Source organism: Cryptomeria japonica, chromosome 4 (assembly GCF_030272615.1).
Source record: "Cryptomeria japonica chromosome 4, Sugi_1.0, whole genome shotgun sequence".
Taxonomy (NCBI): domain Eukaryota; kingdom Viridiplantae; phylum Streptophyta; class Pinopsida; order Cupressales; family Cupressaceae; genus Cryptomeria; species Cryptomeria japonica.
The window spans coordinates 336952532-336973742 of record NC_081408.1 but is presented as its reverse complement, the minus strand read 5'-3'; the positions used below and the strand labels follow the sequence as shown (position 1 = coordinate 336973742).

Here is a 21211-nt window from a genome sequence, read left to right as displayed (position 1 = left end):
GTTGATCAAAACCTTACCAAAAAAAAAGAAGTGAATTTTCTCTAGAATAATTTTATGTCAGTTTAAGTTTAGAATTTTGCTCCCCATATTAAAGGGTTAAGAGAAGAAGAAAATTTACAAGAAATTTGGCTGCTTTGTCTAGACCCCTGGAGGGCTATTTGAAGCTAAATTTTGATGGGGTTTCTAGAGGCAACCCAGATTGAGTTAACCATTTGGAATGACAAAGGTTATTTTTCTCATGATGACTTATTCTTCTTGGGTAATCACACAAATAATGACACTTATATGGAAGAAATAACTAGTAGATTATCACTGGCTAACTCACTAGCTACAGAAAAGCTAGTGTTGGAAGAAGACTGTCTTCTAGTTATTACTGTCCTCCGCAAAGGCTTTTTGCCTAAACTAGAAGCCCTATAGCTTCATAGAGGAAGCAATTGATACCAGAAAATGATTTGATGAAATTGTATACTGACACTATTACAGACGATTAAATACTACAGCTGACCTCTTATCCAACAGAGGTGTTGAATAGGATCCTCTTACCACACTATACAGTGCACACCACATATCTTGGTTGGGGTTAGGGGAAGTGCCAAAGCTGTATTTCTAATTTTATTAAAAATATTGCCTCCACCCCAATGTGTGAGCTAACATGCTACATCTCAACTGTATCCATGCCATGTTTGAGATGATAACATTCTTGAGGTTTATTTCCAAGGCCTTTATAGTTTGGAATATGGATGGATGTGTTAATATTTCAGCAAGGCCATTTTGTAATTCCCATGCATTGGTATTAACAGCCAACACATGGAAATGGGAATTAAAGGATGGTGCCAAAGGATTTTCCCATGTATTTTCTTTTGGCTTAGGGTTTAGGGTTTAGGAGAAAAGTACCCATTTCCACTACTTTGGTGGGTTATTGATTTTTCCATCCTATAAGCTATTGGTTGGTGTGTTAATATTGCTCATCGGCAGCTCTAAGCTTCTCCTCAAGACCCTCTACACTAGAGTAGAGTTTTTTGACACATATTGGCTACAATCTTCCAATACAAAGAAATGGTTGTGTTGTGTTTCATCAAAGCTAGCTCAAGGGACTGGGCTATATGAGCCTACTAGGTCAAAATCTTCGATTTATGAAGACTTTATTAAAAACTTAGTTGTCGCAGTTCTAAATGAATTGAAAAGGCTATGACCGCTTTGGCTATTTCTCCCAAATGCCTTCAATCGTGAGATGATTATATCGAAAGTGGAGAACAAGCTAGAGGAAACTAAAGGTCCTTTTGCTACTCTATGTCCATGGCAAATGTTTTCCTTGCTCATAACTTTTTTACAGAAAATTGTGAGAATAAAGTGATTAGGGTTTTTTGTGATTTTCCAGAATTGTTTTTTGACAATTTTTTAATAAAATCTTGCTTTTTTAATACCCATTGGGATTTTTTTTATGATTGTGGTGTTGACTGAGGTTTGGTGAAATTTGGCCTACAATAACAGCAACAAGCTTCTTTTTTATCCATGATTTTTGATTGCGAAAGGGATGGCTTCATTGACCAACATCATGTTGGCAGGTAGCTAGAGGTTCACTAGCAAAAATTACAGCACTTGGAATCAAAAGAAGCTAACTATTTTTTAATACAAGTGCCTTGATCAAATTGTCCTCGAAAATTGAGACCCGGCCAACGGCTTTAGGTAAAGACCAGGACAAATTTGTTGAGCGTAAAAGTGAAGCCATTATGCTCATTAAATTATCTGTCATAGATGAGATGCTTCTGGAGATTCCTTCAAGCAAATCTTCTCCAGGGATTTGGAAACAACTCCTAGATCTACACAAGACGTTAGATAAAGGGAGGGCCTTCTTGAAAAATATGTTATTCTCAATCATGATGGACGCAAAGATGTCTTTGTAGGATCATTTGGTGAATATCAAAAACATTTGTGATGAGTTAGAAGTTATTGGTTGCACAATGGAAGAATACATGGTGGTTATAATGCTGAAAATCTTACCACAGTCTTACGAGCATTTCATAGGAACACTCAAAATCACATCTACTAGTGTTGACCTACAGTTTGACAATGTGTGCAACAAATTCTTGTAGTAGGACAGATGGAAGAGGCAGTTTGGTAGCAGTAGTGATTCATCAACTGCAGAACATGCCTTTGCAACCAAGGACAAGGGCAAAGGCAAGTAGCCTTAGAAGAAAGGTGAAGGATATGATGCAGATAATTTGAATAATCTAAAGACTATCACATGTCATTATTGTGGTAAAATTGGTCCCATGAAGAAGCACTGCAGAAAGTAGTTGGCTGATAAAAAAATCCAACCAGGGAGGGCCTCCACCAAAGCCTCATGTCGCAGAGAATTTTGAGCATGAGTCAGCCTTACACGCTTTAATGGCCAAATGATAAGTAGATCACTCAAACTCTTCTGCATGATACATTGATTCTAGAACTTCTAGACATTTTTCACATAGGAAGGATTACTTCACTATCTTCGATAGTGATGAGGAGTATACAGTTATCAGCAAAGGCAATGTTCAGAACTTCAGATACACTCTAGAGGGAAATCTCTTATTTTCCTCAATGTATACTATGTTCCAAGAATGGAGCTCAATCTACTCTAAATAAGTCAAATTATACACCACTGTCCCAAGTTGGATGTCATCTTTAGGACAAACAAATGCCATATTGTTGAGGAGTCCAAGAAAACCATTGCACTTGGAATAGAAGATCGCGGTTTGTATCATCTTGTTAACACTAGCAAGGTTCAAGAACATGCATTAGTTGTAAAGAGTTCATTTGCTGTCAATACTCTTTGGCATTAGCATTACAGTTATCTCAACCTTTATTAGCTCTATTAGTTGGCTTGGGAGAATATGGTTTAAGCCTTACCTAAAATCCAAAAGCAAATACAGGGTGTTTGCAGAGCTTTCCAAACAAGGAAGTAGCACAAAAATCCATTTTGAGAAGGACAAGCTTGGAGAGCACCGAAGGTGCTTCACCTAGTTCATGCAAATGTATGTGGATCAAGGAATACAATATCAATCATTGGTGCTCGGTATTTTCTCTTGTTTGTAGATGATTACAATTGGAAAATGTGGGTGTTTTTCCTAAAAGCAAAATAAGAGGTGTTTAATGAAATTTAGAAGTTCAAGTCGTTAGTAGAAGAAGAGTCAAGATGTGCAAACATAACTATTAGGTCCAATAATAAGGAGAATTCTATTCCACCGAATTCTTTGACTTCTATACTAAACATGGCATCAAACGCCAATTCACAACACCCTATACACCTCAGCAAAATGGCATCTTTGAGAGGAGGTATCATACCATTACAAAGATGGCTGAATGCATGGTTAAGAACTGAAGTGTTTCCAAGAAGTCTTCAGCAAAGGCCGTTTATGCATGCAATGAAGGAGAAGACCCCAAAGGAAGCATGGTCTAGGAGGAAACCAGAAGTAAGTCACCTTAAGGTTTTCGGTTCAACTATATACGTCTAGATTACAGATGCCAAGAGAACCAAACTTGACTCCAAGAATAAGAAGTTGATGATAACAAGGTATAGTGAGAATCATAAAGCCTATAGGTTGCTTGATGTGGACATTGATTGTTTGACATTAAAAAAGGATGTAAAGATTGATGAAGAAGTTTGACATTTTCAGCTCTCTTTTGACATGAAGAATTGTATGGATTAGCGTTTGAAGGCTAAAGACTTAGGTGTTCAGCTTCAATTAGCTACACATGGGGACTCTAATTATTCTGAACATGTGGAATCTCCCAGACAAGTACCAATACATATGCTAGAAGAGTTCCTTCATGAGAACCTTGATCAGCATCTGGATGATATAGTACTAGGCAGCCCAAGTCATGCTGGCCACACTGATTTGGATGAAGGGGTTTTTATTCAAAGAGACCTAAGTGATGGGAAAAACTCATTGGTGATGAGTCGGATTTTTGAGCTCCTGAATGTGAATTGGAGAGAGATTATGAGCAAAGATTGGTATTTTACTAAGTTGGTGGCTTTTGGGAAGACATTTCCAGCCAAGGGAATGATCAAAAAATTTCATTTTGGTCAAGGTTAGTCAGTATTGCAGCGATTGTCTTTCTTTACAAGTGACGTATTTTGATAAATCAGACTTGAACAGTTGCAGATTTGAGCTATTTCAGTCCAATCAGCTCGTTGATAGGGTTAGTTTTGGGCTTCAGATGGAGAGAATGACCAATTTGGCTAACCACTTTCAATGTTGATTGGGTGTTCAGGCACAAAATAATTGTCGTTGCTCATATATAACTTGCACTTATGTTTGGGACAGCAGATTAAATTTCAGTGACAGTTATTATGTGGAAGTGCAAGGTGTTGGAAATGAGAGAGTTAATGTTGAATTTCTTGATTTTACTCCTATGGTGCCATGGATTGGTGTTCTTGACGAGCAATTCTCTAAGGAGTTGACCTATTTTTTGCAACGTTTGATTGCTCTTCTTATAAGTGGATTCCTCCTAGGTTGATTTGGGACCCAAGGATCATAATTGGTTTCAGTTTGGATCAATCTAGTAATTTTGGGTTTGAGTTAGCATTGATTGAAGACAAGCAAGTTTTGGCAAGACCGGACTGCAATGTCCCCATTTTTGGTCACTTTTGCATTATAATTAGCTTCAGCTTTCTAGATGACCATCAGTCATGCCAAAGGGATGTTTGACATTCGCAATGAGCTTAGATGATCTAGAGGATGCTCATGACACTTTCCATAGTGATTTTCAGCTTCTACTATGTTCTCCAAGATCTTGGAGAGAGCATCTATTTATAGTAAGTCACTTAGTCCGGTCCGATCCTCATTATTCATCATTGGTATCATATCAATGGACTCCGATTTCTATTTTGGTGCTTTTTGACAGTTTCCACAACTTGGGTATAATATTGAGCATCTAATTTAATTATTTTACTAAAGCTGCTTAATTTTACTAAAATAATTTAAAGAGCACTTTAGCATAATAGCCCATTGGAATAAAATTAAAAATTCTGAATATTGGATGCTTGATAAAGTGATAGAATAAATCACTTTTTGGAGTAATAAGGCTTATTTCAATTATAAAATGATTTTATATTTTGTTGTCTGAAAAGTTCCAAGAAAGATTATAAAAGGAGGTTTGGAGAGCTCATTTGGATTATTATGCAGTTTATTCTATTTCTCTCTGGGGAAACCCTTGTGGTTTGGGGAGTGAACTAGTTCATCTCAACCTATTTAAGGACGAAAACTCTCTCAGAGAAGAATAATCATGGTGGTGAAAGTCCTTCCTGGTTATTACAGTGTAGCTCATTCAGAGTTATAGTTTGCATTAAAAGGATTTGTAAAATTGGAGCAAAGATTCATCTTCTCAGTTTTGTAGAATTGTCTGGTTTGCAGGTTAGATTTGTAACAGTTTGCAGGTAGTTGATCAATAAATATTTTATTTTGTTGTTTATACTTTTGAAAAAATGAGCAAAAGTAATTATGTATTGAGCACCACTTCATATGATGTTAAACATAGTTTTATGGTGTTGTGCCCTTTATGTAATTAGAAAGAGGGTCGATTTAATTAAAGAAGGTTCGAAAGCCATTTTCATAAGCCAATGTGGCCTTTAATAGGTTTCTTCAAAACAGAACAACTCTTAATTAAGTTTAACGCACTTCTTATAACAGTCAAAGAGAGTCACATTTAAAAGGTTTAAAAATAACAATGGTAGTAGCTCAGTAAACATTCTTATATTTCACAAAAGGTGAATTGCAATAGGTATGAGTGCTACATGTGATTTTTTAAAGTGATTTCTAGATTCCTAAAGCAGTTTGGACACTCCAAAAACCATTTGCCCGCAAATTTTTGTTGGGTTTTAAGTCAAAAAGACAACGCAAGTTGAAAAAGAATTTTTTTAAGAAATCCTATGGAAAATAGGACTCTTTTATTCCAGCTATTCCACATAAAGAAAGCTACAAAGTAGCACAACACGTTTTGGTGCCTTTCAAGTGAAAAAAATATATTATTGAACAGTCCTAAACCCATTAGGACTCTATTATTTCTGCCTCTATTATTTCTGCCGTACCACATTTTTGTAATATTATGAGTGATGTGGCACTAAGAGGAGGCTCAAACTTGGTCAAAAATCAGTTGCAACTATTTTAAGGGTGTTGCTCATGTTTATAAGCTAGCCATGCCATTGTTTATTGTCATATGGAAGAGTGGTGTACACGTTGGAGGGGCATAAGGAGGTGTTATAATAATAATTAAATATTTCAGCATGTCTGAAATTGCAAAAAGTGAATGTTTGACCAATCAACAGCAGGGTAGAAAGCACATCAAGCATGTCAAGCAGGTCATACATTTGGAATGATGTTTGTCGTCTAACGACTGTATTTTTGTAACAGTAGTATATGTGTAAGGAGCAAAATTTTTATGTGCATCATATTGTTGGTTGAAAATTTTGTACACTTGTGAAGATGTGCAAAATTGTGGTTTCAACCACAGTGTGTGAGTATAAAACTCTCCTAATTTAAAGAAGGCTCCCCCTTTGCTTTCTACATCAACAATTCAAAAATAAACTTTAACTCTAAATCTATTCTAAATTTGGGCGAAACTTTGTCTTGTTCTCTTTATTCAAAAAAGACACTTATTCTTTTCTCTTCTTTCAGAAAAGAATAATAGCTGAAAGCACAAATGATTAATGAAGTAAACTAAATAAAGAAGCAAAGTTTCCATAAAGGCACAAAGTCCTCCGTTGCTTCTCTGGGACAAGAAAACAGAAAGAAAGCTCAAAGTCTTCAACTATTCACTCTCCTATCAACCTTTTTTGATGATTTTCTGGTAACCAAGCATAGCATGTAGCAGCTCAAAGTTTAACTACATGATGCACCTCTTATGCACAAACATAGAAAATAAAAGCAGCACAAAGTCTACAAGTTACCCCCTTTGCTTAAGCGTCCTACAATAGTTTCAAACGTGACAAGCAGTTCAAAGTCTGCAGTATCAAATCTGAAAACCAAGCTAAAACTCCAAACACAATAAGCAGCTCAAAGTCTGCAAGATTGAGCTTAAATCCCTCTTGTATAACACCTCAAAACTCACAATCAATCTCCAGAAAATAGTGTCACATAACACCTTGAATCAACACAAAGTTTGAAAGCAATTTGCCTCTTTTAATTGACTGCAATATGATTTACAACTAAGTTCAAAGTCTTAGAGTGTACATACAAACTGGCAGAGTTTTCTTGCATGCCAAAAGATATCAATTACAATAGACCCCCTCAAGTATTTATAGGAGAGGAGCCTTGAGAAAAAGGTGGGAGGATCCCAACTAGCTTGAGAAATCCTCTCAACCACCATGACTTATTCCAACTACAATCCTAATCTAACTCAACGTGTAGTTGTCTTACATGTAATTACATTTTACAAAAGTGCAAGTGAAAGTGACACTTGACTTGTTTTTACATGTAACTTGTCAAAACAAAATTACAAATACACAATTGAAACTATTCTATGTGTCCAAAGACATGACTCTAACTACATCATCCTCTGTTTTGCTGTTACAAGACAGTCTGTGACCGAGGTAAATGACATCTTGAACTGGAACAAACACTTACACCCTTGATAGTCTTTGTGTCTCTAACCAGCTAACTTCAACCTTTCACATGCTTGGGGTAGTACCATTGCTTCAAGAGGGAAAAGGCTGCCTTCCTCTTTTCATGTTATGACCATCTCTGTCTTGAAAGCATTCTATAATTTGCATCCATGAATTGTTGTTGTATCTCTTCTTTTTTTGTTCACTGATGAAGAACCCATAACACCTTATTCAAGATGATATTGTTATAAAACAACACCCATGCCTTGATTTGTTGGCTTGATAGATCGTGCGTGCAAACAAGATTGACAAGGGAAGGGATAAATTGATGCAAAAATAGGCTTGTTGACGTGTTTTTAATGACCACGTCTAACACAAAATAAAGTTGCCTAACGGTCACTTCACTCTCTCTTGATCAAAGTACGATTGCATGCTAAGATTGCAAGAAGTTCAAACAATCGACTCCAAGGTTCCTTCAATGCATGGACGTGACTCAGTTGGCTGATGTGATTGCTGGCAATCCAAGGGGCCTTACGTGTGCATCATTCTTTCACTTCTTTGCTGTGGCTGGAACTCCATCATCGGATATGGCAATTCTGCGATTCTATTGCTTCGAATGGACTAAAATGAACTAAAAGTAAAAGGGAAAGGGTTTAGAAGGATCTAAATCTACCCCTAAGGGCAGTGATAACAATGGATAGTGCTTCGGTGGACAAATTCCAAATAAACCAAGCTCTGCTTCGCCAAGATCAACTACAACTCCACAAGATTCGGTGCAATCTTCTGGGGATGCTAGAGGATTTTCAAATCGAGAAAGTACATTTGAATACCCAAAACGGCGCAATCCAAACGACTATCCACAATTGAACTTAGCACGAATTTAGGGGGGCTCAGACTAACTTTACACTGCAACTTACAATCAGCAAGATGCAAAAGGTATGAACCAGGGAAATTCATCAAACGCCATTACATTTTCCATTGAAATCAAAGCATTATAGTACTTCTACTCTAAGCGAGGAAGGTGAAACCATGCAAGCTTTGAAAAAATAATTGAACTGGACACCATCAAAGAACAATGTTTCACTATTATTTTCTCAAAAACTTATCGCAACAATTTCATACAAAGCTTACCCCTTTTACAAATGAGGGGGTCACCCCTTTATATAGGCCTCGGGCCATGATTACATGCAAACCCTAATTAGGGTTTTCCCTAAAAGATTCTCCACACAAGATGCAACAAGGTGGGAATCTCCAATTAATAACCCATCATGCCCATATACAATTAATTCAAAAAAACCCAAAATAGAATCCATTGTGCATTAAATGCACCACCTCCTTCAAATTCGCCCAACATGCATTGAATATTCATCCATGCAAAAATCACCCCATTATGTCATAAATGTTCCATCATTTCCACATGCGACGGCTGCATGCAAAAGGAATCTGCCATAAATTCAACATGCAATGACCAGGTTGCCATTTGGTCAAATATTCTGGCAATGAATGCGCCACCATACTACCATGTGTTCAATAGATCCTCGCCATGCAAATGGACTTTGCCGTCGTATATCCGCTCCTACACATCTAGAATTGTTGGAGAGGGAAAATTCGATTCAGGAAGAATTTTCTTGAAGTCTCCTCAACTTTCCTTGCTTGAAGAAGGTTTTTCATCAATTCTGCACATTTCCTATTTTTTAGGAAAATTTCCAAATTAGGGTTCTGTTGACGTGTATTTTATACACAATCATACACAGAATAAAATACCTAAAGGCATCTTATCCTCTCTTGAGAAAATAGTCTCTAACTGCTGAAGATTCGCGTAAAGGATCAGTTAGGTAGACTCCAAGGTTCTTTGATGTAGGGTCTCTACGTGTGGACAAGCTCAAGTGGTATGATGTGATTTGCTGGAATCACAAGGGGACTTACATTGAACTTCCGATCTGCTTTGCTGGCTTAGATTTGAAAAAATGGAAAAAGGATGAGGGCGAAGAGAAGATCTAATCCTAATACTAAGAATGTAGGAGCAATGATTTGATTTTTGATGAAACTCTAACTAGGTCTTGTTTTGACATCAATGGACCATCTCCACAAGGCTAGTGCGATCTTCTAAGGGAAGCTTTATGATGTTCAAATCATCACCGCAGGCATAGACACCATCAAGTTGATGCATATCAATGAAGAAGCGACAAATTGAAATTGAGCTTAAGCTGAATGATTCCAGTTGACTACACAAGGCAAGTCTGCAATCAACAAACTGCTAGTAGTATGGATATACGAATTCCACCATTAATCAATCGCATTTCCTCCATTCATCTAATCATCTACCATCTAGGATTGAAGACTCAACAAGAAACCATGCAAATTGCAAGAAACGACACACTTCACCATTACTTCAATGAAAATGGAGTTTGTTTACAATCAATGGCAACAATTTCTTGCCTTGTCCTCCTATTCTACTCTAATTACTATTCTATCAATTTCTAACTACTCTCTATCTACTAACTGCTTTCTATTATTTACAACTCTCTCTAATTCTAAATTATTGCTAATTAGCCTTTACAAATGAAATGCCTGGGCTTATATAGTGCCCACAATACAATTTGATGGCTTAGATCAATTCAAGATCAATGGCCAAGATTCAACAATGAAAACCCTAATTAGGGTTTGTTACAACCATTACATAACATTTAATGCTTGACCAATGACAAAATTGTATTGCTTGGACACATGTCCCTTCTAGAAAAATCGACCAATGGATAGCCGGGGTAGGTACATCGGAGTTTGTGTCACCTTCCATGAGTTAAGTACATTGAATCTGGACATATTGAGGTGGACCACACTGACTGGAGAAATGATGACTAGGACGCCACCTCATTTGACACTTGGAACTTGGTAGATATTCAACTTGATGTTGTTGAGAAGCCTGCTTTAATTAATTCATCTGGAACTATTTGCTTCTTCAACGAGCCCTTGTTCTAACTCCTTGCATCCTTGATGTGCAGGAAGATGATATACCTCGCCTTGGAACACTGGATTGAAAGAGTTCGCCCTTGTCCTGGCTTGATCGTCCTAGCGAAGACCGTCCTTGATCCGGCTTGATTTTCCTTGAAGAGACCTCCATTTGATGCCTACACAACATTTCAAAATTAGTAACATGATTTTGCAATACATAACATAAATTAGAGAGCAAATTTTAGGAAACTTAATGATAAGTCCTTTATTAATCATTTCCTAAAAAAGACTGAGCTAAGGAAAAACAAAATTCCAAAATTCAAAATTAAGGAAATGACAATCAACGTTCGAAATTAAAACAAGAGATCTTGCCATACCTTACTTGAGAGCTTAACTCTAAAATGCAAAATGAATAAAATCGCCTAGGCAAAATTTGAAATAAGATGGTCTTGATGTGATCTTCAAAAGAACGTTCCTCTTATCAACTTCGCCATCCTTCAAGTCTTGGACGTGATCTCCTCTTTAAGTTAGCAATTTCGCCATCTTTGATATGTCTTTGACGTCCTAGGCAACTTCGCTCAAATGGAAACTTCAAGTTCGCACCACCTTGCTTTGAAATAAAATTCGCCCCTTTGAATACAACTTCGCACTTCTCCCTTTGATCGCATTTGAATGATAAAAAGGTGATGTAAAAATGAAATCTTTCACCCTCCCTTTATAGCGCTCACACCTTAATTACTACTAGGCCGACTTTGTAATTAAAAGCGAATAAAGTAAAAGGCCGACTTTTGGTAAAATAAACAAATAAATATCAAGCGCTCCACTCAATTTTTATTAAAAAACTTAATTAATTATTTGCCAACGTTTTTTAATTTGTAAAATTTCGATTTTTAATAAAGGCAAAATAATTAATAAATGATCAATGCTATATTAAATGCTAATTTAATAGGATTTTCAAAATTTATCGATTTTGGCATTTAAGGAAAATTTGAAATGTTTATTTGGCGCCAAAAATATGAAAATGAAGTGGACGTACCTCATCGCCCTGGTCCCTTGGAGAGGGACAGGAGCGATTTTGCTCTTATGGGCCTCATTTCACTTCATCACCTTCGAAAATTATATTCAACGGATTCGCAATGCCTCCTTTCATTCAATCATGCCTTGAGATCGGTTGAAATTTGGTGAGAAAATCATCTACAACAAAAATCGCTCTGGTCCCTTCCTGAGGGACAGGAGCGAACTTAAGCATTTTGGTCCTTTGTTGACGTTTGATAATCTTCAATTTGTCTTCAACGGGTTCGATTGACCTCCTTTCTTGCCTTCGAACATAAAATTTGCTTGGTCTTTGTTCAGGACGTACCTTATGAAGAACTTCGCTCTGGTCCTTCAGTGAGGGACAGGAGTGAATTTGACCCTCTAGGCAAAAACTTCATCATTTCGTTGTTTTTGATCAAGTCTGGATGCTCTATCATGCTCATTTCGTCCTTCACCATGCCTTTAATGTCTCGATTCGTCCAAACAAGGTCAGGAATGGCTCAACTAAGCATTTTCGCTCTGGACCCTTGGTGAGGGACACGAGCGATTCGCCTTGGTCCCTTGGAGAGGGACAGGAGCGCATTTCGCTCTGGACCCTTGGAGAAGGACACGAGCGAAATTTGACTTTTCGCACTCTCGATCAGGACAATTTTAATGGAATCACTTATACTTTAAGTTATATTCCATATATACTTTCAGGATGTTTGAGAGTGGTTTCAGACCTCCAGGAGTTATATTGCAAAATCTAGTTTTTGGAGGTTTTTTCAGTTTCCAGACTTAATCTAGTTTTTGGAGGTTTTTTCAGTTTCCAGACTTAGTCAAATTTCAGGGTCAGGACATTCCAGACTTAGTCAAATTTCAGGGTCAGGAAATTCCAGACTTAGCCAAATTTCAGGATCAGGACCTCACTCAAGCCGGACTTGCTTATCCATGTGATCTCCCCGACAGCACTTCAAGTTATATTCATTTGATAAAATGTACCTCTTTGGACCTTTTCACATCGTCAAGACGTTAAAATCCTGCAAGGACAAAGCAATATTTGATTTTAAGCTCCGGTCCTTCACTGAGGGACAGGAGCGATTTTGTTCCTGGAGGCATTTCTGTGCTCATGAAAATCTTCAATTTATATTCAATGGAAAGATCTCGCCTTTCTCCATCACTTCCAATTCGTAATTCATCTTGACCCTGCAGGAATAGTAAGATATTTGAAAACGAGCTCCCGTCCTTCACTGAGGGACAGGAGCGATTTTGCTCCTACAGGCCAAAATAACATGATTTTACACATTTTAACACTTCACAAGGCGAAAACAAATCATTTGAGATGCCTAGGATCAAAATTCAAAAAAGTCAAAATTTGGTCAAAAATATTCAATTGGACAAAAATTCACATTTCATCTTCAACACTCAGACAAATTTAAGCTCTGCATCAACATTCCAATTGAAAATTAGACCATTCTGGCGAATTCATTGCATTCAAAATTTGCATTCTAGAAAAGGAAATTCAAAAAGCTCCCAAAACTGACTGGATTTTGGTTTGAAAAGACGGTAATTAAAACCCTAAGGCTTGACCCTAAATCCAGACAACTAACAAACTAACCAAACCCTAAAAAAGCAAAGCGAAAACGAACAAAACGAGCAAAAAAAAAATGGGTCCCCATTTGCAATGGGGCGATGTGTGAAAACGTCACAACAGGTTCCACAGTCCAGGAGAGAGAAAATTCTCCTACGAATCCAAATCTGTAAAAAGTGTTGAAATTTGGATGTGATTTGATGCCCAGGAATGGATTTTTAAAAACTTTTCTTGGGGGAAATTTTTTGTTTAGTTCATCCCTGATTCCTTCCTTGCCTTAGAAATTTTATGTTCAATTCATCCTTGGGTGTATTTCTTCCTTGCTTGGAATTTTGTCCCAAAGGAAGGAATTTCCAATACTTAGCCAAATTTTCATCTTTCCTGGAATTTTGTCCTGAAGGAAGGAATTTCCAACAATTAGCCAAATTTTCACATTTCCAAGAATTCCGCCGTGAAGGAAGGAATTTCCAACACTTAGCCAAATTTTCACCTTTTTCAGGAACTCTATCATGAAGGAAGAAATTTCCAACACTTAGTCAATTTTTCACCTTTCCTGGAATTATGTCCTGAAGGAAGGAATTTCCATTACTTTGTGAATTGTCCGTGTCTCCTTTTCAACATCCCTATTTTTAGGGATCCTCCTAAAATTTAGGAGTCGGTTCATTGGATGGAGAATTCTGCCATGATTCTGAATCTATAAAATTTTCCACCCTCTGTCGAGATTCGGTGTCTAAAAATAGCAAATTCAAAAATTTCCCTGAGGGGAATTTTTTTTTTTTTTTGACTCCTTGGATTCCATGCCTTAGGCAAAATTTCAATTTTTTAGCTTGGGCGGAATTTTCATCATGTCCATGGATTTTTCCACTTGTGAATGCCTTCTTGAATTCAGCGCCCCAGCCCAGCCTTGGGCGCATTTTGGCTTTGTCCATGGACTGACGGATTTTTCCACTTGTGAATGGCATCTTGGTTTTGGCGCCCCAGTCCAGCCTTGGGCGCATTTTCACTTTGTCCATGGACTGACGGATTTTTCCACCTGTGAATGCCTTCTTGGTTTTGGCGCCCCAGTCCAGCCTTGGGTGCATTTTCACTTTGTCCATGGACCAGCGGATTTTCCCACTTGTGAATGCCCTCTTGGTTTTGGCACCCCAGCCCAGCCTTGGGCGCATTTTGGCTTTGTCCATGGATACATGGATTTTTTTCACAAGTTCCAAGCTCTTCGTCAAGATATAGATATGAAATATAACATTCTTATACTTTAAGTTATGTTTCATATATATTGTCAGGATGTTTGAGAGTGGTTCCAGGTCCATAGGAATCATAATGCAAATTCTGGATTTTGGAAGATCTTCCAAATTTCCAGACTTAGTCAAATTTCAGGCCATTTTCGGATCAGGATGACATTGGTGGATTGATGTGAATTTTTGGACTTGGATGATTTTGCATGCTTTCCTCTTCTGGAATAGGAGTTCCAAACTTAACCATTTTTTGAACCAAATTGTCTGCCTTCTGACTCTTCCGGATTTAGAAATGGTCTTCAAGAATGTTCAGTCTTCAGAGATATTCAACTTTTAGTGTTTTCCTGTGAACCTGCCAAAAATAGATTTTTCCAAATAGTAAGTGTTTCAAAATGTCAAGGTTTGGGCAAAATAGGTCAGAAAAGCACTTACTAAAAATAGAACTTACTAAAAATAGTAAGTTTAATTTTTGGCAAAATTAGACCAATCCGAGACTTAGTAAAATCCCTAAAAAATAGGAACTTTCTAAAAATAGAAAGTTGCTTCGTTTTGGCTCAAATTTTACTAGGAGGTTCCTTGAAGGGTCCTGATTCCAGTTGTATGTTCAGTTTTTTCCAAAACCCTAACAGAAACCCCTAAAATCTAGGACAAAAGGCAAAAACCCTAAAATTCACAAAACGAGTCCTAGACTTAGCCGAATTCGCTCAAACAAAAAGCAGATATAATCAATATGACCCCCAAACACTTGCAAAGCAGAAAGATTGACAAGACTGTTGCAAAAAGACCACAAAAACGCAAGCCAAAAAACCGGGAGGGCCTAAAAAGAAGGGGGTCCCCATTTGCAATGGGGCGATGTGTGAAAACGTCACAACAAGGCTCACAAGTGAATTTTGGGTTTTGAGGACTGCATTACATGTGTGGAAAAACAAGAGCATTAACTTCAATTGTGGAGAACAAACTTGCAACTTCATATGTGTAATGGATAACTACAAGTTTGCACTTGTAATTGGACCTTTAAGACTCATTTTCAAGTGTTTTTTAGTGCATTTTGGACCAATTTCGGGCCCTGGAAGGCTGACTGCAAGTGCAATGAAGGGAAAAACTTTTGCACAACCACTTGTAATCGGGTTTTAAAATTCTGACTGCAAGTAGACTTCAAATAGGAAAAAATGGATGAAAGTGAAATGAATGGATGAAATGATAGAAAGGGATTTTGACATGAAGGAGGTGGTGGAAGGAATGATACCAACCAGTAATGGCAAACTTTATGTGAAAGACACATTCTCAGCTTGACAAATTTGGAAGAGGGGAAAAAACACCTACTTGTAATCAGATTTTGAAATCCCGAATACAAGTAAATAAATGAGAAATTCAAACTTGTAATTTTGCAAAAAGAATGTTAATTCTTTTGACAATATGGAAAGAACAATACTATCATTTTCACTTGTAATCGGATTATTAAAAACCCGAATACAAGTAGAAATGAATTTTCAAGAGGGGAAGATATACCAATATTCAAGTTGCAGTCAAAAACAACTTGGGAAGAATAAATAAAAACCTTGAATGATCAAATCCCTAGGCGAAAATAAGGAGAAACCAAAGCCCAAGATATTTATAAATAGACCAATGCAACCTCCTCCACGTCTAGACTCCAAAGCACAAAAAACGGCATGAAAGGAGGGCACGATTTGCAGAATACGTTGAAGAAACCCGTTTCCTTCTTTGCATAAAACACCAAGCTTTGAATGCCAATCACCACATAGCTGAAAACGTGGTAATATTCGCCAAAATAGTGGAGCAAAAACAGCAAAAATGGAAGCAAAAGACCCCCACGTCGGCATACATTCATGGCACCACTCCCATGAGAATCAGATTCAAGTTGCAAAGCACCACATGTTTATTGCTTCTTGGGAAAAAAAAACGTGGTCAAGTTTCTCAAATCCGACCACAAGTAATGGGCACAAAAACTTGGAGCAAAAGATGCAATTGGGTTATAAAAACCCTATTACTAGTTTTAATAAAACTCTCCTTCCTTCAATCTTCCAAAATCTGGTTTTCAAGAAGCAAAAGCATAAAACATAAAAAGCACTTAAATACTTGAAATCGGGTTTTAAAATCCCTATTACAAGTTTAAAATAAAGAAAGTAGGAACTTTTAAGAGAACTTACAAGTTCTCATAAACTTGTATTTTTAAATTCACTTGTAGTTTAACTAAAACGTTCCTACAAAACAACTTGAAAGACAAAAGGAAAAAATGGAAAAGGAAAAGCAAATTACAAGTTACACATCTTTTATAAAATTTCACTTGTAATTGCTTGAAAAAACCCCTACAACTTAAAAACAAAAATATCTCTTTACTTGCAAAAGAAGGAAAATCTCCCACTCGCAATGTAGAGGAAAAAACCCGATTTTGAAGAAAAGACCAAGCAAACGAACTCGAAACACGATGAAATTTGAAATGTGGATCAAGGATGAACCGAAGATTAGTCCAATTCAAGAAGAAGCAGGAATTTTGTCTCGATAAGCGTTCCTTAAGAGTAAAATCTCCAACTTACAGTGACTGCTCTGAAACCCGAAGTTGCACAGAAAGCTAGGAAAATGAAGGCCAAAACTCACCATAACTTGGACAGCAATGACAAAGACAACCCCTGATGATTTGACACTAACAAATGTGAGTTTTGTACCTCGTGAAATGTGCGAAAAAAAATGACACATTTTGAGCAAAAATTTGTAGGGTTTGTCACATTTTTGAAAATTCAAAAATGAGGACAACACATATGATGCAATATTTTTGTATCCCTGGAGTTGTCATCAATATTTGAAAATATGGAGCTAATGTTATGTTAAAAAATGTCATATCCTCTCAAACAAGTTGAAACAAAAATCAAAACAGCAAACATACAAATGTCTGATGAAATACTTGCACATCAGAATTGGTAAAAACAGCGAAAAATTGGTTTGAAATCAGGTGGTTATTACAAAACGGGACAAAGAAGAAACTTTAGGAGGCACCTTTGCCACTCTCTAATACTCCTAAGTCCTAAGAATAGCCCCTTCGGAGTTCGAGGAGTTAGTTGACAGTGGGGCAACCCACAACTTTAATGATGAAGGATTGGTAGCCAAAAGGGTTCTGTTGTGACCATTTCACACATTGCCCCATCAAAATGGGGACCCCCCACCATTTTTTTTTGCTCAGGTCCTGGTCTCTTAGTCTAATATCTCCCTCTCGCAGGTGAAATGAGTGAGTTTGTAGCATCTAGATATCATGAAAAGTCAAGTCATCTTGAGTTCAACCGAAGAGTGTGAGAGACTGCTAGTTAGGGATACTTCAAGTGTCCCTCTCCCAGAGCAAATTTCACTCTTGTTGCCTCAAAACGAAGGAGAAATCATATCCATGAGATGAGTTTTGAAGCCTTATAGAATATAGAGGCATAAACTAAGGCATGAAGTAGTGAGATGCAACTTAAGTGTACATTTTCAGGCAACTTTAAGTGCTTAAGGTTGAGGGCGAAGTGCTTTTCTTGAGCAAAATTCACTTCAAATGCCCTTAGTTGAAAGCGAAGTTGTTCCATGAGGCTTATTTTGACAAGTTTGAATGGAGGGAGTGAAGCAACGTGAGTGAGAAAACATTCAGTGTTGAATTTCAATCCACTTATGTGCATGAACCTTGAAGCAAATTTGCTCCATTTGCCCAAGATAGGATGCAAAACTGCTTATAGATCATTCCCTTAAGCTGATTTGACATCTTCACATGCTTAGAAAAGAACAATTTTGAATTTGGGATGAAGGGCAAGTTAGACAGTTACATCACGTGCACCCATCTTGGAGCGAACTTCATGTGCTTCTCCCTTAGAGTGAAATTCTTCCTAACACTTCATGTTCAGCATGGCATGATGCATAAGAGTTGAGAGAGTAAGTGAAAGAAAGCGAAGGAGAGTTAGAGTCTTGATTTGAAATTCACTTCATGTGCCTAGCCTCAGGAGCGAACTTCATGAGCATCACCTTTGGAGCGAATTTGCCTTAGAAGCCTTGTTTGAGTGCGAGTTAGAATGTTTGAGTTATCATGAGTGAAGATAGCAAGCATGATTTTAATTTGAAGATCACTTCAAGTACCCCTTCTTTGGAGCGAAGTTCACTTCATGTGCTCTTTGATAGGAGCGAATTTTCCTTTTAGGCCTTCATGATGTAAGTTTGACATGTTTTTGTGAATGAAGGTTTGAAAAACCTAAGGATTGAATTGATGAAACAATGAAGTGATTGAGGGCGACTTCAATTTTAACTTGAAATTCACTTCATGTGCATGAGAAACAGAGTGAACTTCATGTGCTGGCCCTCAAGAACGAACTTCATGTGCTGGCCTTCAAGAGCGAATTTCAGGTGCAAAGGTTATAGAGCAAACAATTGACGACGAATTTGCAAGATTGCTTACAAGACCACTACCTTGAGGAGATTTGATGTTTGGAAAGAGTGATTTTGAGTTAAGAAGATGAAAGGCGAAATTTAAGAGTTACTTCATGTGTTTGCCTTTGAGACCAAACTTCATGTGTTTTCCTTTGAGAGCGAACTTCATGTGCTTGCTAATTGGAGCGAACTTCATGTGAATAGGTTTAGGAGCGAACTTCATAAGAACCTTGTTCAATGCATTGTCAAATATTAATCAAACACTACTTTGGTGCCAAAAACAAAATTTGAATTTGAATGAAAAGGTAGAAGTTGGTCAGCATTAAAAAAAAGATAATAACAAATTTTCTTTGCTAAATCAGGTCGGCCTTCATAGGAAAAGACACAACCTTTTGCCTTGAGCACCTATTTAAGAAGGATAGAATCATTCCTTTAAACATCAAATCAAAACAATTCCTCTCTCTAAGCAGCAAATATCATCAGCAAATAGCAAATTTTCATCAGCAAGCAATAAAGTTCATTGACATCAGCATAAGCAAATTTCAACATTGAGATTACAGATTCAAAGGCGAACTCCATCCTCCAACAGAAAATTCGATCAGAACTAAGGCGAATTCAGTCACAAAAAAAGAAGATTTGAGGTGCATATCCAGCAATCAAGAGGGTTGAATCACATCAGCATCACAAGAAATCCAAGTGAATTCACATTTCACAATGCGAAATTATCTAGCAGTCACCTTGTTGATCAGATTTAAGGTTAAATATCAAGAGGATCAAAGGTAAGTGTTGTGTTTTGAACAATAGAGGTCTGATTGAAGTCAGATATTGATCTTTTCATTACTGCTAATTCATCTAAAAGTGCAAATGGGTGAAAAAATCAGTCTTATTTAGTATCTAATTTCAGATTTATTTGAATATAAGATTGATCCAAAGCAATATCGTAGGTTGTCTACTATCATTAGCAAATAGGTTTAATTACATTAATATCTTGCCTATCTTTCACCATTTTCCTAACTTACACATCTCTTATAGGTGAGGGCTGGCTGCACCTAAACCTAGTGGAACTGTCAACCGTCAAGCGCTCATCAAAGAAGACTCGAGGAGCGGTGCATTAGAAACTAAGATCACATCTCATTGGAGCAGAATAGGAGACACCAATCTCGGGAAATTCGACACCAAGTTCTGGAACCCGTTGTACACAAGTGAGCCTACTGCTACAACAAAGAAGATGATCAATAGAAGGATTATAAATGCAGCTGGCTTCCCTCCTGCAGTGCAATGCTATGAGTTAATCGTTGAATGTGCTCAGCACTATGATCTCCCCTCAAGAAGAATAGTGGCGAAGGACGGAAGAGTACTTGCATATCTCTCAGGGACAACAATTAGTGAAGCATTACATCTCTCTAAGCCTAAAGACATGACCTACGTAAGTGTAGAAGGAGCTAAGTCAGCCTATGATGATGATCCAGAAGCTTGTTCAAGGATCATCGACAAGTTTTGGTTAAAGAAGAGTAGAGGTGGTAAGAGCAGATGGCTCGACAATCACATAGACTGCACTTCGAAGATGAATTCAAAGACTTCATCACCATACTTCATCGAGTGGTTGGTGCACCCAAGGCTTCTTATTTCGAGGACTGGATGTTCAAATTCATAGAGACTGTCACTCATGGCAAGAACGCAATCAATTGGGCGAGGCTCCACAACAACAATATCGATTTGTAGCTAAGAAGACTAATGCGCACGAGGACATTCTACATCAGCTCCTATGTTATATACTCTCTTGCAAGCAATTACAAGTATCCCGGATTGATGTATTGAGGCATAGTCAGAAGAGGCACAGGAAAAATAAAAGTGCATGAGTGTTATACACAGCTTCATCATCCAACCAAACAACGCTATAAGAGAGTGAATGATGCATTCACTATGCACATCACAAGGTTGCTTCAAGGTGCACTTCATCAAAGGGTCTCTCCAAAAGCACAAGCATTGGTTCAACAGTATGGTGCATGGTTCATCGAATTCCCAATGTTCATTTATATCAGAATTCAAGGATGTCCTTCCCCTCCCTACATGTTGCCATGCTATCCGACAGTCAAAATAGTGCTAATTGAGGTGGTGAGAGTCGAGACAGTTAGTGGCATATGTCAAGGCATATAGGCACAAGCACGGAACCAGTATCTCTTTTCCTATTTCACTTGAAATTCTATTGAAGTGTGTCCTCCTCTTCAAGCAGCTGAGAATGCCGAAAGAGAGTTAGCCCTCTATTCACTCAAGCCATTCACTCCTAGAGATCACTTTCATCCATATGATAATTAAAAGGAATTATGGGAAAGAAGTATGGACACCAGTGGAAGTTAGAAGACTATGGGATGAACATTCAAGATGATGGAGAAGTGAAGAAAAAGATGTATTCAAGGCTACCTCTCAATTTCATCCGGA

At 37.5% G+C, this 21211-nt stretch overlaps 1 protein-coding gene across 4 annotated transcripts in view; it reads right to left on the bottom strand.

Moving 5' to 3' along the window:
• The window catches only part of LOC131063594 (protein HASTY 1), a 164095-nt gene that overhangs the window by 36729 nt on the left and 106155 nt on the right, over positions 1–21211 (bottom strand). The window lies entirely within an intron of this gene.